The sequence below is a fragment of the Belonocnema kinseyi genome, chromosome 2 (assembly GCF_010883055.1).
Source record: "Belonocnema kinseyi isolate 2016_QV_RU_SX_M_011 chromosome 2, B_treatae_v1, whole genome shotgun sequence".
Classification (NCBI taxonomy): domain Eukaryota; kingdom Metazoa; phylum Arthropoda; class Insecta; order Hymenoptera; family Cynipidae; genus Belonocnema; species Belonocnema kinseyi.
Genome location: NC_046658.1, coordinates 146,427,659 through 146,435,245, shown reverse-complemented (window position 1 = coordinate 146,435,245; position 7,587 = coordinate 146,427,659).

Genomic DNA, 7,587 nt, shown 5'->3' with positions numbered 1-7,587 from the left:
GTATCAGCCTTGGAGGAAATTATGTTGAGAAATAAAAAAAAAATTCTTAAAAACGTTGTTTTTCTTGGTCAGGCCGGAAACTTATCAATCCACCCTCGTATTACTCTGATGATGTCATTGATAAATATGATAAAAAATATCGGCCCCGGGTGCGAGCCCTGGAGGACTCCCGAACAGGGGCAGTAACTATAAAATTCGGATCCTCCTATTTTTAAAAATTGTGATCTCTTTTTCAGGTAACTGCAGAACGAGTTTAACAAAGATCCTGAAACACCATAAACTTTTAATTTGGATATAAGTAGATCATGATTAACCTGATCGAAGGCTTTATCGAGGTCTGTATAAACAGCATCTACCTATTTACTAAAATGCATACAATTTGTGATATATTGTCTGTTGACTGTGAGATTAGTTACCGTGGATTTACGAGAGAAAAAACCATGTTGCTCATGTTCCAAAATATTTCTGAACTAATTTTGAAGATAATCTGCGATAATGTTGTCTATTATCTTAAAGCCTACATTTGATATAAATATTGGCCTATAGTTGCTTACATGTTGTCGATTGCCTGCCTTGTGTATCGGGGTAACTATGGCGAGCTTCCAACGCTCCGGAAAAACTCCAGTTCCTGACGACTGATTATACATCAACCGCAAAGGTTCAACCATAACAGATTCCAATTCTGTAAAAAACTGAGGAGGTAAACAATAGTGTAAACTGATTTAAAATAATCTGCAAAAATGTTAACGGTTTCCTTTACATTGCTTGTTTCTACGTCATTGTGAGTTGAGACTGTTCGGACAGATGTTTTGGAACGCTTGTTGTTTACAAAGCCCCAAAAGGTTATTGCATTATTTTTTCTATCATCCTCAATGCTGATTATATATTCAGAGTACAATCTTACCCCGAATGGTTTGCATCTAGATCTAAGAAATGCAAAAGCCTCTTAATTCGTAAAAGTTTGCGTTTGCTTGGATTTTTTATGCGCTATTTTTTCAATCAAATTAGTTTTTTTAGCTCCAGGTTAAACCGCCCAGTTAACCTCTCCTGTATATTCGTGAATTGCTTGCAAATTTGATTTATTAAAATCTAATATAAAAATTATTCAAAAACAGGAGAAACGTCTTCCGGAAGATTGATAGAAATAAAAATATTCAGAAAAGGATAAAAAGCATCACAGCAAACTAAGAGATCAATTGCGAGCTGAATAGATAGTTCTTAAATATTGGAAAATACTAAATCTAAAACCCCGCCTAGACTTTTTGATTCTACATTTGATTGTTTAAGGTTTAGGAAACCGTAAGTGGTTACAATAGTTTTGGCTGCTTTGCGTGTCGAGCCACTAACTGAGGATCCTGATTCCATTGAGACACCCAAATTGTCTTTTAACCAAGAAGTCCCCGGTAGATTTTAGTCACCTAATAGTAAGAGTTAAGCATGGGGGAATCTAATAGCGATTTCATTGATTTCGGTACACTGTTTTCTGAGGAAGGCGTAAGATTAAAAAGCAGTTAATTACTTACGAGAGTGCTGGTACTAGAAGTTCTATCTGCTCGAAAGACGTGCTAATTATTAAGGCCGAGTTCAGCATCGCTTATGCCAGGATGCAACCAAGTTTCCGTAAATACAATTACGCCTTACCAAGTAGATGACACTGTGATGTCGTTTCCTTGTTCTTGCAGTTTCGTTCTTAGTCCTCTCACATTTTGGTAGTAAACGGAAATGCTAGTAGACGTAGAAGTTGGTAACACAGGCAAGACTTTTCTTACTTTTTTTAATTTAGTAAGCTTTTGGTTGTTTGGACATTAATAATTTTTAGAACTCCATTAAAAAAATAAAAAGTGTTATCGACTTGTCATTCATTTTTAAGTTCTTGTAATTCTGATTTCCGCTTTTCGAACTGTTATCTCTGCATTACAGTCTGATCATCGTGAAATCTGTACGGTTCGTCGTATTTGGATTTGTTACCCAGTAGTTTTGAAGCTGATCCAGCGTCAGAGTGAACAATATTGACTAACCGAGGCTATTTGTGAACTTCTTTGCCCATCCATGTTAATTTTTAATTCATCCAGTGTCATTTCAGCTTTGCAAAAATTTCGGTTAATTCAGTCCTATTATAAGCAATTTTCATCTCTACTGTGGTTGTATTGGATTTAGGAATTTCATAAAAAATGAGGTTTTTCGCTCTAGACTGACGATTCAGGACTTCAGATATAACTTCACTTGTTCCGGCAGATAAGTTGACATTTCCTATGTCCGACGTTTTTTTCACAACATTTAATCGAGCCTTGATAAGATCTACAGACTCTTCTGTGGCTTTCGGACGATCAGAGATTATGTCCAATTTGTTTTATAGATTTTGCATGGAAGTGTTGAAATCTCCCTTATTTTTAGCTAGTTCTTCTTTTATAGCCAAAAGATTTTTTCTCATAATTTAGACATAAGTGCTTTGAGTGATTCGTTTAAAAACGCAGTATTTGGATAAGTGGGTCTTGAAGCTGCTGAATAACATTTAGATATTATTCCGTCCGAAGAAGTCTTGGATCTGGAGGCACATCTATCGTGAAAAAGAATACCACAACCGGTTTATTTAATATCTTCAGTTCTGGACAGGTGACCACAGGGTGGAAAAGCGCGATCTGCTCTATCACCCGAAATTTAGAGCGATCTGCCTTGTCGATGTTCAGCTTGGAGCGTTCTGTTTTATCTTCAGACATTTTTACATTAGACTTGATGAGAACAGATGACATCCTCCTGACATCAAGATGACTCCTAACATCAAGAATTATAATAAATCTATCTCAGCAGAGATAGCACCAACCGCATATCGCAGAACAAGTGCAAAATATCGCATGACATGCCACCACAGCACAAACAATTTTCTATTTATTAATAATTAGAATAATCAGGTATAATTCGAGACAAAAGAGGAGTGGGCTGATAGTATCGCCCTGAAAGACACCTCTCTAGGAGGTGACCTTATTAGTTGTCACACTATTTTTTTCAGATGAGATAGTAAATCTGGGTTGCCAAAGCGGCATCAATCTCTCTATACACCTCACGATTGACTCTTCCGACTTTAAATATGAGGTGAGCGTACGGGCCAAATGCTGATGGCTTTGACTTCTGACGTGTGTTATAACGGGTACGGAGTTCGCGCGCAAACGTTCGTACCTTGGCGGTAAAATTCTTGCCAGATGTGATGTAGTCAATCATACACTGAATGCCGTACGCCTACTGTCTTGCAAAACCTATCTTTATGGCGAGTTGATGCACTTGTCTTCAGATTTCATGATCAACCGTTGGTTCTGTTTTACGGTTCGCATCGGCCAAAGCTCTCACTGCATGATACACGCAACAATTGATAGTCCAGATGTCGGATTTCTCTGAAAATTTTCACGAATCTCGTCATTCATTTCAGCTAGATCTTGGGGCTTGAGAGAAACCTTTGATAGACTTCTTAAGGTTAAACACATGGTTTCTTAAGTAGAAAATACATGAGAATGACGTATAAAATGAGATAGGCGCCATAAGAATACATATATGTATATAACTATAAGTATATAACGCTTGCTCATCGTATTCATAGAGAGTAGGCGGAACCCCTAGGCTGATGTTGTACGAGCCTTCGCAAACCAATTTTCATCGAATTTGGATGAAAATTCAAGTTTACACCTAAATGAGCAGTGCATCCACCCCCGGAATCAAATTCTAAGGGCTCAAGTTTTTGGCTGAAGAGAAAACAAAGGTATCTCAATTTCAACAATGAATCCAATGGTGTAAAAGAAGGGGGTTTTTAATTTAAAAAAATTGAACTTGAAATGTCTTTGATGGTCACTGTCGAAGTCGTGCTTAAGTTTACTTCTGAATACGCCTTATTAACATTTAAAGAACACACTGTGTCGATTTGGACAACAAAAAATTTTTTAAACTAATTTAAAAACTGGGCTAACGGTATGTTGACCTTGTTTAAGTTCAAATGAACTCAAAGTGACATTCAAGGGGTTTTTAAGATTAAATTTGGTTAAAAATGGAAAGACCCTTTTTTATATTAGCAATAGATGGAGCTGTCAATTTTACGTTCGAATCGGCACTCAGGTCACATGATTAATTCGACCTTGACCTACGGTTATGCAGAACTTGTTTAAGTTTAAATGAACCTAATGTGACCTTTAAAATAAAGGATACCATTGATTTCCTCATTAAAAGTTACCTCAAAAATGACTTTGAACTCTCTGAAAAATATCTTATCTGAGGAAAGATTAAGCTATATTGGGATTTTTGTGACACCCTGTATTCATGTACTGTGACTGTGATTTAATATATGAGATAAAAATCAGTTCAATAATCCCGAAAATAATAATGAGGGCGGTGAATTTCAACAACCGTAAAGCACAAAAATTTGTAATTTATTGTTGATTTTCTATGATAACAAAATACTCACCCCGAAAAACACTGTAAATCTCCATCTATTGGAAAATTAAAGAAAAAGTTTTCATAAAAACCACAAAGCACCAAAGTTTGCCATTTGGCTATGATTTTTTAACCAAAAATTGTTCAAAAATAGAAATTCTAATCACTTTTGATTGTGAATTACTAAATGATATGATTTGATGTTTACTCATCACACATTATTAACGTTTCCGAGCGCCTAAAGGCAGAAAAATATAAATACCTACTTTTAATTTATTCAAAAATTATTAAAGTTTCTCTAAGTAAAATAATTATACATTTGCGAGAGTCCATATTATATGGAATAAATTATGTGATACTAATTAAAACATTTTCATTTTAGCGAGACAGAAAATTAATTATATTGGTATGTGAGGAATAAATTAATATCATTTCATTAAGCGAAATTTCTTAGACCGTAATCACAGTTTTTCTGCAAGAGAACTTAATCCATGATAAGTTCAACACTACGTCGTGGTTGAGCTTGGCGTTGCGCCACGCTTTAGCAAAATAGCAGACTGAGCGCAAGTATTTCTGTTATTCAAGACATGCATAAAATTCACATAATTAAGAGAAGGCTGAGGGTTAATGGAACTCAATGAATTAACGAAATTCGTAGAATGCAAGGAATGAACTGAATTCACTCTACTCACATTATTCAAGGAATTCATAGAATTCCGTCAAATCGTGGAATTCATTTCAATCGTTAAGGAAGTACATTTTCGTAAGAAAATAAAAACATTTTCGACCTGTTCGTATTACATTTTCTTTTGAAATAACTAGATTATCGTGACCCAAATTTCATTACCAAAAATTAATGTAAATTTATATAAATTACTCATACTTCAGTATTTACAAAAATATTCAAACCTTATGATTTTCTAATTGGTTTCTTTTCCGTCTTGAGATACATGACCGACGCCTTCAAAAAATATGAAAATGATCAAATTTCAATGACTTTGAAGATAACAAGTAAGGTTATCCTTGAAATTATATAATTTAATTTTAAATCTTAAAACTTGGATCAGTTTTATATTCATTGTAACTTTAAAACTTAAGAACACTTCAAATTTAAAGATTTATAGTTTTCAGCAGTTACATTTGAAACATCTGGAACTTTAAAGATGTATTTGTAAAAAGTATAAAATTTTGATTATTTTGGAAAGACAAAGTCAAGATTTAATTTCCAGATCTTGCGAATTAAAGAAATTTAAAAAGTAAATGATCAAAATTATATAACTTTCGAGTACAATTATTAAAATTGGAATTGTTTTTAATTTTAAACCGCAAAATTAAAGAATCTTTAATTCTAATAAATTACAGCTTTAAATAGATTTTTTAAGAAGAGTCTACAACACTTAAAATAATTTCAGTTGCTCATAAATTCACAAAAACTGAACATTTTTTGTAAGCTTTATTTGGTATCACTAGTAAGTGAATGGACCTCTTGCTGGCGTACTTCCGGGGGGTTTAGCTGCGGCAGCCTTCCACACACGTAAAATTATTTTTTTAAAAATACTAATACCGCAAAAGCTGAAACTTTTTTAACATACTCTTTATGTTATAAAGAAGTAAAAACACGTATCCAGTCGAATTTAGAGAGGGGGATTAGGCCCCAGCTTTTTACGAAAAGTTGTAAAAAATGTACACTGGTTAAACTAAGAACATAAAAGCTTAAATTTGGTAAACTATTAGTTAAGTAAATAACTTGAATGAAAAAAACGTCTCAAAAGTTTTTGCACTTGCAGTTTTTTTTTAGTAAATATTTACAGACCCGGCATCGAATCAGGTTCATGATGAAAAACTAATTAAAGGTGGCAGTACCGAGCCCAGTGCTAGACTCTCAGTGAATACGCTATGAATTTTAATAAAGGAAATGTTGTCAATGAGTAGAAAGTTCTATTTATACATTATAAACTTCACAAAATACAGTTTTCAACCTTTTTTTTAAGCAAAATGCATCATATAGCATCTGTAAAATGTTCACAATTTTTTTCTAGCTGATAAAAAGAGATATTTCGGGTTTCACTCGTGTATGAAACTACGAATTGTTTGCCGACGTTTCGTGAACATTGCAGTTCACATCTTCAGGGCTGACCTGAAATTGAGGTATCAGATCATGATGTTCTTACGTATAGTTTCTAAGATGCCTGTGATTGACCAGAGCGCCCCACCGTGAGGACTGATCGAACTTGATTGTCCAATCAAGTCTTCTTTAAAAATCCGGGAGAACAGAAAGCCAAATCGGATTGGTATTATATCCATTGTGCCTATTGATGTTATTAGGGTGTTTTAAAAGATTTCGATTTATTCTCTATGTTTTTTTGGAAAATTGTTGTGTGTTTTTGCAATGACTGTTGTTTTATCAAATAAAATAATATGTCCTGTTTCGATATGATGTTCAACTAGTGCTGATTGCATGAAATGTTTTATCCTGACTTTACTTTCATGTTCCTTCATACGTTGGCTCACCGCTCTCTCGGTTTCTCCAATATAGACTTTGCCACAAGAACAAGGGATTTTATATACTCCTGGATCACTGAAGGGTGCCTTTTTATCTTTAGGGTTATTTAGTAGTTGTCTTATTTTCACAGGTAGTTTAAATATGGTTTGGATGTTGTGTTAGTTGAGAATTCTTCCTATTTGTTCTGTGACACCTTGCATGTAGGGTAGGATGGTGGTCGTTTTTCTCTCCCTTTCTTTCGTAGATAGTGTTGACTTGCTTTTTTGAGTGTGTTTTCTTATTGCTTTATCAATTTGTTTTTTGTGTAATCGTTCTGTATTAGGATTTGTTTAACGTTTTGTAATTTCTTTTGGAAGTTATCTTTGTCTGTTATGGTGGCAACTCTGTATACAAGACAGTTGATGACCGATTGTTTTTGAGATGGGTGATGGTGGGAGGAGGCATGTAAGCATCTGTTTGTATGCGTGGGTTTTCTGTAAACTTAATGTCCTAATGTGTTATCAGATTTTTTGTAAACTAATCCGTCCAAGAAAGGCGATTTTCCGTTTTGTTCTATTTCCATGGTGAACTGGATATTAGGATGTAATTGATTGATATAATCCAAAAACTTATTTAGTTCATCTCGTCCATGTCCCCAAATGACAAATGTGTCATCAACGTAATGGAACCAG